Consider the following 12,048-nt stretch of genomic DNA (forward strand, 5'->3'; position numbering starts at 1 on the left):
GTGGGGACCTGGGGGCAGCTGTGGCAATGAGTCAAGCTCTCCACCAATGGCCATGACTAGTGGGGCCAGAGAGCCCCATATTCTGCTGCAGACCCCACCAACTAACTTCTGGTAGCCCAGTGAGCTAGATAGAGAGGCTGTGCAGGCTGGATCTGATCTGTGGGCCTTCTGTCTGAAAACTCTGTCCTAAGCAAATGTAGTTGAGCCTTGTCAGTTCTTGAAAGATTAATTGCCAAAGGAAACTCAGAGGTGGTAGGAAAAAAATAGTTTGGATAATTATATCCTTATCATTTATATGATTCTATTTGGATGTATGTGATAGTGTGATGTCCCAAAAGGTCATCGTGAAATTTGTTTTCCCCTTTTGTAACTTTAATCTGAGAAAGCAATCTACATGTTGCCCTACATCTACACAACACCCTACAGCGATGTTGTTACTGCACCATGCTTTAGTACTTCCAAAAGGAAGTGCGCATGGTGCATGGTTAGTTTTAGCCGCTACTTTGCCATAGTGGTGCACTAAAATAGAGTGTGCCACTGCAGCAAAGTAGCTGCTGGTCAAGTGTAGACTCACATGAATGCTACATTGCCGTAGTGCATCATACGGCGATTTAACGCATTACTATGGTGGCGTAGGCTGATGTTTAGATGCGCCCATAGTGCCGTACTGAAAATTAGGAGATCAGTTTCTATTATCAGCTCTGCCACTAACCTGCTGCGTGACCTTGCACAACTTGCTTTACTTCTTAGTGGTCGTTTCCTAGCCTCTGTCTTGTTTATTTTAGAAAAAAAACATCTCTTTCCTGTGCAGATCCATGTCCATAGCAGTGGTGCCTTGCACGTGTACAAGAAATTAGTTGTATTGAGCCTGTTGCAGGATTGGAGCAAATGTTCTGTTTGGTGAAGTTCTGCTACCATAGAATTATAATATAGCACACTGTGATATCTGGTGTTCATGTTGTGAGTCCAAAAAAGCAATTTCTGGGAGCTGTTATTCAAATTGTAGTGAAGCAATTGCCTGATCCCATGTACAACAGGGCTTGTTCACATATAACAGTTAGAATGTAACTGCTGCTGCCCTTCTGAAATGTTCTGCTTTTGGAGGGTTTCCAAATGTACCTGTATCCACACTCTAAGATAGGAGGTGACCAAGCTGCAGTCTCACAGCTCAAAATACCCTCATGTTGCGGGTTAGTTTTAAGTGGAATAAACAACTTCATTACTTCAAGAAAAAAAACACTTATAATCTTCTTTTCACTTGCTAAGCTTTTATAATGAAGCAGTTGCCAGGAATTCGATAAATGGGAACATGACTGAGGATATTCAAAAAAAGAACTGGATGGAGATTTCTTCCTCACTTCTACTTTTTATTTTAAATACCACAGTGTCCTACAAGTCAATACAAATATTGGGTCATAGAACATGAAACAGCACTACGGGGCCAATGATGTGCTAAATTTTAATCAAGTAAGAAGTCTTGTTGCTCAGAGATTGGTTTTGGCAACCGTTGATCCTTCCAGATCATGGTATATGTATGAAGGGTCACCCAGACTTTTGACACATATGCCTAAGCAGAAGTTTGGAGGAGTGGAGGCTGCCCAGACCTTCCATCCCCACTTTAGGCCACTGAGACAGAATCCAAAGGCCATACGGAGTCACACATTTGCTGCCTCCAAGGCTGTAGTTGTATAAGCATTCAGGAACTAATCCAAGGTCTCCTGTGTGGCAGACAAGGATTTTACCGCTAAACCACAGGGGACTCCACTTGCTCAGAGATGTTCTAGTATTAAATGGTTTTAATCTGGCAACAGAATGCAAAGTGAAAAAATATTCTTGCCAGTAGGAAAAAGACTTTAAGCAATACACAACATGAACCCATTATGTTTGCTGGAAGATAAGCAAGATACTTGTGGATCCAAATCACTCAATAATACAAACACATGACTTGATCTTGCACCAAACTTTGCACCTTCTTCATTTCACACAGTGTAAGCAGACAGCAGGGTGCAAACCTTTTAAAAATATAGCCCAGGATCTTATACTATTATCACAAAAACATTAATGGAGCTTCTTTGGAACAAGCTTTATATTGTTTATCAAGACAAGCCATAGAAAACAATTACTATGCTGTCTAGAATAATATGATCTGCCTGAGGAACATGGCTGGAAATGAAAAACAAAGATCCCACATCAACACTACTGCCTTAACTACACTCTTTGTCGTTGCCACTCTTTTCTGCTTTTCTAGGACAGATTATTTAAGGTGAAGGGGCAGGGGCAGATCTGGGGGGGGGGTAGGGGGAGAAGGTGCACTGATGCAGTTGCACCTCTCTTTAATTCCTGGTTCATCCAGTTTCAAGCCAAGTTTCAGCACTTGTATTTAGAGAGAGTCAACTGACTTAATGAATCATTATAATTTGCTTGATTCCTTCTAAACTCTTCATTCCACAGGTGTTAACAACTCTCTTTCCTTTTAAATGGTCTTTAATGGTTCCATTACTCCAGCTATCCTTACTTTTGCAATGATACTGTCTGTTAGCTGCTCTTAGTCATATAGCTCCAATTTTACAGCCCTACTAAAACCGTAGCTAAAAACATAGGCAGACACACTTATTTGGGTAACTGTGATATCTTTTATTAGACTAACTGAATAGTTGGAAAAATTATTCTTTATAAGCTTTTGGGCACAGGCACCCTTCTTTAGGCACAGGGAGAGTTTGCTGGTGTTTGTCTACTCTGTAGGGTTGAATAGAAGCTTTAGCCAATAACGAAAATGCAGGTCTGTGAACATGCAAATGCGTTGCAAGGAAGATTAGAGGAGATTGGAGTTAATAGGTATGAGACAGGCAGGTGTGGGGAAAAACAGAAGAGGGGAATGTTGACTGGTGATAAAACATAGGTGGCAAAACATAGAGAAGTTATCCGGGGTTATTGGATGGCAAGCAGGCTATAATGTGCCATAAATCCAATGTCTATATTTAGTCCATGATTTTTTGTATCCAGCAAATTTATGAAGTGAGGTTTGCTGGCTGTTTATGAAAGGTGTTTTGTAAATTCCCGTTGAGGAATTCCCTAGCTAAAAGCAGTAAGTCAGGAGTGGAAACATTAACTCTCAGTAGCTCAGGTGTGGGAATCCCTTTCAGTGAAGTACTGGAGGCACTAGACAGATGTTCAAGGCTTGATTTTGTTTTATGAATCTGAAAAAGAGGTGTACATTTAACCATAATGACCTTAGGCCACATGGAACAACATCTTTGGGTTATTTTTCCTTGGTTTGTTGTATTTTAATATATAATTTATACCAGGCTTGTCCAACATGCAGGCTGGCATGTGGCCCACCAAGCCATTTTATCTGGCCCGTGGTGGCGGTGGTGGCGCTGTAGCAGAAAGCCCCCTTTTTCTCTTGCCTGCATTTGCTCTCCCCTCTTTGGATATGTTTCTCTTTTTCTACCTTTTCTTCCTTCTTCTCTCTTTCACTTTAAGATAAGGAATTGTGTTTTAAAATTTGTGTGTGCGCATTTTGTATCTCCCCTTGTAGTTTGATATTTTTATCTATTTGTGTGCCATGGCATTTGTAGCTTATATTTTATACTCCTCACCTTTCAACTAAATGTGTTTTGGTAAGTTATACATTATAACAATGTTAACAAGGGCAGAAATCAAACTGTCCTTCTCTGTATCAGGCTGGTCCCTGAAAGAGCAAGTGAATCAGTGATTGAACATGTAACAAGGTAGCACACAGCAATTAACACCTGGAAGCTGCAGATCAGCCAACGGAAGAACTCAATAGAAGACAATGTAACAACCGGGAAATCTCTAAACCTCACTGATCAAGGGCTAGAAGCCCTGGCCTGAGTTAATCAACGCAGGGGACCAACTTTTGGGCTGAATATCTCCACATCGACCACTCCCAGAGCCCCATTCAAAATTAATCAACGGACTCCCAAACCTGCACGTATATGTGGACGACCCCTGGGGCTGACTGATGCCGTCCAGTAGCCACTGAGGGGGGGAAGTCGCACGAGGGTCAACGACTCCTGGATTGGGCAAACCTGAAAACTGGGGAGTCACCAAAGTCTGCCAGGGACAGATAAAAGGCAGTGAAAAGTGACCCTCAGTGGCGCCCTCTTGATCTCCAACTCGACCAGACCTGTCCAGCCAGAAGGACCAGCCAGCGACCCCCTTCTGGAAGATAACACCACGCTGAAAGAAGCCTCAATGACAGACTCCAGCGCTTGTAGGATAGGTATACCTGACTCTGTAGCTTGCTACTGTGTGTGTGTATGTGTGTGCATGTGTACATGTGTGTGTGTGTGTGTGTGTGGGGACCAGACCCAAGGTTTATGATTACAGTGTTTCAATTCACCTAATAAACTAGAATTTTAAGGATCCCAAGTTGGACATTTGTAGCCAACAGTCCTGCCATGGAGTGCAGAGCTGCTGGCGGTGGAGCTGGTGCCGTCACCACGGAGTACGAAGCTGCCGGCAGTGGAGCCGGTGCCGCCATAGCCATGGCGGCAGCAGCACCACAGAGTGCGGAGCTGCCACAGAGCGCTGAGCTGCCGGTGGCAGGGCCGGCGCTGCTGCCGTCGAGTGTGGAGCTGCCAGTGGCGGAGCCGGTGCCGCTGCCATGGCGGAACTCGGAGCTGCTGCTGGTGGTGGTGGCAGGGCAGAGGCAAGGCGAGGCAAGGCAAGGGAGGAAGGGCCGGCCCGTGAGCCCCAGCTGGCAGCAAGGGGAGGGGAGCTGCTTACCCCCATGGGGCTGGGCTCATCAGTGAGCCTGGTCCTGCCTCCGCTGCCCCGAGGGCTGCGCGATGTGGGGCTGCCCCAGCCCTGCTTGATTAGATGAGTTGGGGACAGCGTGTGCAGCTTCTTCTCTGGCTCCCCCCCTTGCCCCCGGTGCGTGGCCAGAGGAGCTGCAGCATGGCCCATGCCCTGCCCACATGCGTGTTGGACGGAGGCATGAGGTAAGTTCCTGTGTAGAGCTGGGGGTGCCTCGGGGCTGGGCCGGGCTGGGGTGGACGGAGGCACGGGGTAAGTTCCCGCATGGAGCTGGGGGTGCCTTGGGCCCAGGCTGGGGCTGGTGCGCGGTTGCCAGAGCCAGGCTGAATGGGAGGCAGGAGGAGCCCCTCCCAGAGGCTGCATTTGTCCCTCAGACCGGGACATCCAGGATGGAGAGTTACAAGGGAGGGCACACATGCACACACACGGGCACATATACACATGCATGCACGCTGAATTGTGTGGTGGTGAGTAGAGCCAGAACAGCTGTCAGGAGCACAGTGCCTTTCTCACCACAGCCAGGGCTGCAGACTGGGGTGCTGGCCAGACTGGGGGCTCTGCATGGGTTCTGTCTGACTCACACCTCTGGCCCTGTTCCTGTCCCCATCCTGACACCTGCAGCTGCATTCTGGCCATGAGTCCCTGGCTGGGCAGGGGCGGCCAGCCTCACGTTCCCCTCTGCACTTAGGGCAGGATGTGGCCAGGCCAGACTGGGCTCTTCACATGGGGCTGCAATGCGGCTGACTTTGACTTAGCCCAGCAGCACAAAGCCAGGATGCAGCAGCAGGTGCCAGAATGGGGCCAGAGCCATGAGTCAGAGCAGGGCAGACAGAGCACATGCAGCATCCCCAGCCTGGCCAGCACCCCAGTCCCCACCCCAGCCCACAACCCTTGCTCCAGTGACAAAAGTACCATGCTTTCCAGCACATTCCAATAGCTGCTTTGGCTGTCTCTGCTGCAACACACATGTGCTTGGAAGCACACACACATGCAGATGCATGCACACACACACAGCCCCAACCCCCCAGCTCCCAGATTCCCACCAATCTGGTACTTTTGCTTAAATTTTCTCCGTTGGCTGGGATAATGAGACAGCCTATAAAATCTGGGACTGTCTCAGCCAATCCATGATATATGGTCACCCTACGTATAAATAGTCTAGATTATTCTAAAAAATGCCCATATTTTCTTTCTTTGATTAGTTTCCACTCTGGCTGATATCTTTTCCACATTTGATCTTTCGACTTGCATTATGCTTCTTTCATTCATTGAGAAGTGAGTAGAAGCGAAAGTGTTTATTTTAGTCAAGTGTTTGGTATTATTTCATTCTTGCTTCTATATTGTTTTTATTTTGGATTTTAAACCACATTTCCAGACCCATTTCATTGTCACTTCCTGCAACTTCATTGGTGTCAAAGGTCATGTGACATCACTTCCTGATGTAATACCACTTCCTGTGAGGTCTTTGAATATGGCTCGCCGGCCCACCGGGTGATAAAAAGTTCGTGATCTGGCCCCACATTATAAAAGGTTGGATACCCCTGCACTAGGGCAATGCAGAACACTATAATGCTCAATATGGTTAGCCACATAGTTGAGGTGATACCTGGTGACATGCGAACAGTGCAAATTACATAGTACCATTCCACCATGCCTTTGTGTAGGCATGATTTACAAACCATGTAATAACTTTGTTCTAACCTGTAGTGCGCCCTCCCACCTGGTGGGCTTCACACTATCGCTGGAGAGTGTTGTCAGCCATAGGAACGGGAGGGGGTAGATTCTCCCATAAATGCAGTGGCTCAAGAGGTTGAACAGATGCAGAATGCACTATTGGGAGCACAAACTCAGGGGCGTTGAGCTCAATGGGGTTTCCCTCAGGAAGTATGTAATAACAAACCCATAAATGAGCAGAGCTACAATGATTACCTTCCCTCCCGCAGTTAGCCATTCCAGCCTTCAGGTAGGGAATGTACCCAAGATAATAACTGGTGCCACAGGTGCACTGACAGTTACCACCTTGACAGTCAACTATCCTGTTTCTTCTACTCAGAGACCAGGATTTCACTTGCTTTGGGGTGGCGGGTTTCTTCCAATACGGATACTGCGGCTGGACCATGTGAAGTTCATCATCTGAGCACTTTTCTGGGAGATGCTCTTCAGGGTCAGGCCACTCCTTTAGATCTTCAGGAGCAAATTCATTAATATCTGGGTAATAAGAAGGATAGTAGACATGCCCTACCCAGGAAACACAATAAAGCATTCATAAGAAGAATACAGTTATAACAGTTCGCCACTTCATGATGCCAGTCAATTTAGACAGGTGACAGAGCAGGACTCGTTTTTTAGTGGCAGGCTCAATTAGGAATGGCTATAGCTGCATTTGTGGACAGATCCAATCTGTAGGAACAAGACAACAAGGAGCTTGGCTCCCGTTAGATGAATCTGATTTAAATACCTACCATGTATTATGCATACCTTTTGCTAATAGTGTCCCCTCCCATTTATCTCTTTGAGGATGCTTCATTACCACCCAATCTCCCGCCTGGAGCTTTCCTGGGTCACCACCCTTAGGTTGCTCTACTGCCAGCTTGCGGGGACCACACAATCCAAAGGCCTGTTGCATAGGCCTACCTCCCGGACAGGGTCGGTTATTGGCCTAGTTGACAGCTTGATCCAGGTGCAAGTCCCAGTCCTTAAGAGCTGGGCCTGCGGCCAACCGCAAATTGCATTTGAGTATGCCATTGGCTTGGTCTACCAATCCGTTAGACTGTGGCTGGTATGGGATGTGATATGTCCAAAACATGCCATGTTTCATGGTCCAGTCATACACAAGGTGATTGTGGAAGTGAGGGCCATTACCAGTCTGTAATTCTATGGGTGGTGGATACATAGCTAGCAGAGTTTCCAGTGATGCACAAATGTCCTGGGCTGTAGCTCTCGCCAAGGCATGGGTGAACGTTATTCTTGTGATAACTTCTACAGCTACAAACACATACGGTCGCTTCCAGGAAGTTTGAGGGAGGGAGCCTATGAAATCGCATTGCCATACCTGCCACGCTACCTACGTAATGACAACGGGACAGTCGGGCAAGGTTTTAGTCGCATTTTGACCTCGCGGCAGGTGATGCATGTGTCAACTATTTCTTCTGCTTCTTTTTTAGTTACACGAATGCCCCAAGATGCGGCCAAGCGGGCGGTTCCATCACGCCCAGGGTGCCTGTGTTGTCGATGTAGCCATTCTGCGGCTCATTCCCCAGGTGTACAGTAGGAGGAGGAATCGGGCAATGATGGACTAACTGCTTCATTTTCTTCTTTAACATACAAGGTTTCAGCACTCTTTTCCCTTGTCAGCTGATCAACTCGCCTATTCCACTTTGTCTGCGGGCCTTCTCCCACCTTATTCCTATGTGCTGCACTCACATGTCGGATATGTAGAGGAAACTCATCTTGGGCTAACTTCCATAAGGTCTCCCATTCCTCATGGCTCCAAATGTCTTGTCCTTGTCTTTTAAAGTTTTCCTTGTTCCATAGGGCTGGCCATTTAGTACATCCTTCTATCACCATCCAGGAGTCGCTATAAATATAAATGGGCTTTACAGGATGTGGACCTTCTACTAATTCCTACACAGCCACACCGAGCACTGCTTTGAGCTCGGCATACTGCGTGCTTTTTCCAAGGCCTTGTAATACTACTTGCTTGCCATTTCGAATCCTCAAGGCGGCTGCTCTCCAGGCATGACCTCAAATGGACCCGTCCATAAACCAGACTTCGACATCAGCCGAGGTCTCCATTTCAGGCAAGAAAGGAGGTATTTCTTTGATGGGTGAAGGTTCACTACAGTTTGTTTGGTCAGGATAAACATTAATTGTACTTTCTGTGACTCTTAACTAATGGGTGTCCCTTTGGGGTTACTCGTTGGACCTGACTCAAGATGTAATAAATCCACTTTTGGACTGTGGTGTCTTGGGCTCTTCCTCCAGGTGGCAGCTGGCAATCTGACAGAGCCATTCCGAGAATAGGTATTAGAGTAGTGATAACTGTGGGTAATTCCCCCCTCAGTGCTTCTGTGCCTTCCAGGGCTGCTGTTGCTGCACACAACATCTGTTTTAACAAAGTATATCTTGCTTCTGCCCCTCTCCAGCCTCGGCTCCAGAATCCAAAGGGTTTTCCTTCTGCTTCTGAGGACTCCTTCTGCCACAGGCTCTAGTGTGGTCCTCCATCCAAGACACCTATATGGAGCAAAAGCTCTCCTTTGGGATGTTGTGCTGCTAGGGAGGCATGAATAGTTACTGCTTCTTTAAGGGCCCATAAGGCATATTCATACTCAGGACCCCATTTCCATTTAGTCCTCTTCTTACACAGGTTATACAAGGGACGAGCTAATACACTAAACTCAGGAACATGCACATGTCAAAAATTGGGTGTTCCCAATTGGGCCTGCAGTTCTTTCACAACAGTGGGAGTTGGGGTTTCCACTATGCTTCGCAACCCTTTAGTTGGTATTGTGGGCCCCCATTCTGCCATTCTATTCCTAGAAATTCACACGGGGGCCCTACTTCTTGGATTTTCTGTTCAGACAGCGTGAATCTGAAGGTACACACTTTCTCTTTTAATGATTCAAAGACCTTGGTGGCAGCTTCTTTGTCTTGACTGCCCACCATGACGTCATCTATATTCTGCCACATGTGTATATCAGGGTACTTTTCTTGGATCTCATGAACTATGGTAGCTAGAACCCCGTGAGCCAGGGTGGGGCTGTGTATCCACCCCGGAGCAACACGGTATAGGTAGACTGCTGCCCTATCCACGTGAAAGCAAATACTGGCCAGTGACTTCCATGGATGGGAATAGCAAGAAACATATCCTTGATATCAGTGGATCCCATCCACGTAGGCCCATAACACCGGATGCTTTCTGTTAAGGGTGGTAGTGACAGGACGGCAGCCATCAAGGGGTCAGTATTAGCAATCAAAGCTCAAAAGTCAATAGTCAGCCGCCCCACTCCATTTGGCTTACGCAGTGGCCACAGTGAATTGTTATATGGAGAGTGGGTTCAGATAATAGCTCCATCTTCCAACTGCTGGCTGATAATACACTGGATAGGTTGGGTAGCCTCAGGGGGAGTTTGATAATGGGGCTGGTGTACTGGGGCTTTCATGGGAGGCAGGGTTAATGGGGTCATGCTACATAGAGTTACAGCTGTTATAATCATTTCTTCTGGTTCCTGCTGAGGCACTGCACACCCAAACTGCCAAGTCTCTTGCTTAAGGGCAAACCGCTGTCCTCTTAGTACATTAAGTCCCAGTAAGCTTGGTCCCCCTGTAAGTATTACTGCTGCTGCTGTTACCTTAGAGCCAATAGGTAATGCGAAAGTTGCTTGGACCAGATGTCTTGGCTGTCTAGTGCCTCCGACTCCAATTACTTGATAAGGGGTTCCTTTCTCCCCCTTCCAATCCACATAATCTAAAATGCAAATCTGGGCACCCATGTCTAATAGCATATTGACTGACTTTTCACTTTTACCTAATTGAATCTGTACAGGTATCTGAATTAAGGGGCCAATATTAACTTTAGATACTGGTCTCCAGCCCACTACTGCCCCCATTGTGGCCCCTTTCTTTGGGGGTTGGGCCTGCTGGACTCCCTAGGCCACGTGATCAGCGGGGGTAAAGGCTGGTGGCCCCGCATGTGCCTGGGATAATGTCAACAGTTCCGCCCTCAGGGCAGAGAATCCCTCCGGTGACACTGCCTGTGGCGCAGAAGGCTCTGCTTTTGGGCTTGCCCTGTTGCTACAGTGTTTAGCTCACAGCCCTTGCAGGACATTGGTGGGAAGTCCATCAATTTGCACCTTATTGAATCTGGCAGCTAACAAGTCTTTCCACATTTTTGCTCGTGGAGTCTTGGGCCGGCCTTCCCCAGCTTTTCCCAACAATTTGGGGGGGTCAGGGGATTTGTCTTTTACTGAGGCCACCGCCATGGTCTTGGCAGTTTTCATCGGTTTGGCAAGCTGTGGCTTCTGCAAAATAGGTAAAAGCTGCACTAATTGCTGGATCGCATCTCTTACTGGGTGATTCACTGCCTCTGGCTCCAAGGCCAACAGGGCTGAGGTGCTTTCTGGCAAAACCTCCTCCACAACGGTGCTGTCACGACTTCTACATCTGGCATGCAAGTCCAAACTGCTGCATGAATGATTTCAGTTAGTGCTTATAGATACAAGCAGCAGACAGCTTCCTTTAAATTGGCCCATGCCTGAGGGGCAGAGTTAAGCTCTTCTTCCATATTACCATAACTGGCCACAGTTGCCTGCAGCATGGCAGAAAACAAAGTAACACTTTTATCACCTCCTGCAAACTGATTTAACTGGAGCTTGGGGTGCAGGACTAATTGAGTGGCTTCTGCACGACTCACTGAAATTGCAGGAGCTCCTTCACTATACATTTGAACTAGCCAGTCTATCACTGGCTCTCCTGGCTTGGACTTATGCTGCTCCTGTAACTAGAATCTCTGCACGGGTAAAGGAATGCAGCTCTGTTTGGGGATTCTCCCCTTGCGGCCCTGAGTGGGTTACCACCACGGAGAAAGCCTGGCTCGGTTCCTCCCTCCAGACGGGGACATATGGGGGAGATTTGGCACTAGGCTCGTCATCAATATCCTCCTCTCCATCTGTTCCCTCTCCTTGATTTTTCCAGAGCTCAGCTTCCGGTTTCTCTCCATGCAGACACTGTCCTACCTTGTCAAAGGAGGGCTCCACAGCCTGTGCTAACTGCGCCCTCTTCTGGAGGGAAGCAGCCATACGTGCAATCATAATTTTTCCTTCCCTCTATTCTAATGTCTCCAAGCGACTCTGGACAGCTTGCGCCGCCTCACATGCTACACTGTTGGAATCCCTCACGTCCTTCAACCCCTTACTCAGCCAAGTGACCTTTTCTCAGAGCTGGGCATTCTCTTTGGCTCCTAACTGCAGGCACATGGACAGCAGCCATGACAGGCACCCCTTCTTGGGTTTACCCTGGGCAGCAGCAGCAAACCTAGCCCAATGATCGGATATGGTTGCCAGGTCACTCCAGGCAGGCCTCAACCTATCCTTATCCTACCCAGGATTTTCCATCCCTGTCATTTCATTAAGCAAAGCCACCAACGGGGCCCACCCAACTCCCTCCATTCTGACCTTTCCCTCCAAACCAGAGCCTCTCAATCCTGTTCGTGATGCCAATTTATGTCCCAGCCACCTGTGGAGGGTTCAGGATTGAGAGTGTGGTTGG

The sequence above is a fragment of the Alligator mississippiensis genome, chromosome 4 (genome assembly GCF_030867095.1).
Source record: "Alligator mississippiensis isolate rAllMis1 chromosome 4, rAllMis1, whole genome shotgun sequence".
Lineage (NCBI taxonomy): Eukaryota > Metazoa > Chordata > Crocodylia > Alligatoridae > Alligator > Alligator mississippiensis.